The sequence below is a fragment of the Bison bison genome, unplaced genomic scaffold (assembly GCF_000754665.1).
Source record: "Bison bison bison isolate TAMUID 2011002044 unplaced genomic scaffold, Bison_UMD1.0 scf7180017851894, whole genome shotgun sequence".
Classification (NCBI taxonomy): Eukaryota; Metazoa; Chordata; class Mammalia; order Artiodactyla; family Bovidae; genus Bison; species Bison bison.
This window is the reverse complement of record NW_011482467.1, coordinates 4,217-4,629: the sequence shown is the minus strand read 5'-3', so window position 1 is coordinate 4,629 and position 413 is coordinate 4,217. Positions and strand designations below refer to the sequence as shown.

Here is a 413-nt window from a genome sequence, read left to right as displayed (position 1 = left end):
CACAGTGGGTGTGGGGCAGGAAGCAGGGGCACAAGGGGGCCCCCCACTCACCCACTCCACCCCATAAATCTCCCAGAAACAGACGTTTCCCATTTGGCTTTTTTGCTGGGAGCCCTTGAAGGGCATTGGGGCCCTATCCTCTATTTATGAGACGAGGCTCTGGGCTCAGTGCTTGTGTTTGGGAGGGGGAGCAGTGCCTGCTTGGGGTCAAGCTGCTGGCTACTCTGACTTCTGCCTGCTGTTCCTGGGTCCCCAGCTGTTCCTGTTCCAGCTGCTCCGTGGCCTGGCCTACTGCCACCGGCAGAAGGTGCTACACCGAGACCTCAAGCCACAGAACCTACTCATCAATGAGCGAGGAGAGCTCAAGCTGGCTGACTTCGGTACCCCTGGCCTCCCCCTTCATCCCAGTGATC

At 59.3% G+C, this 413-nt stretch overlaps 1 protein-coding gene across 1 annotated transcript in view; it reads left to right on the top strand.

Annotated features, from left to right (window-relative positions):
- The window catches only part of LOC104997148 (cyclin-dependent kinase 16-like), a 10,944-nt gene that overhangs the window by 9,275 nt on the left and 1,256 nt on the right, over positions 1-413 (top strand). The window lies entirely within an intron of this gene.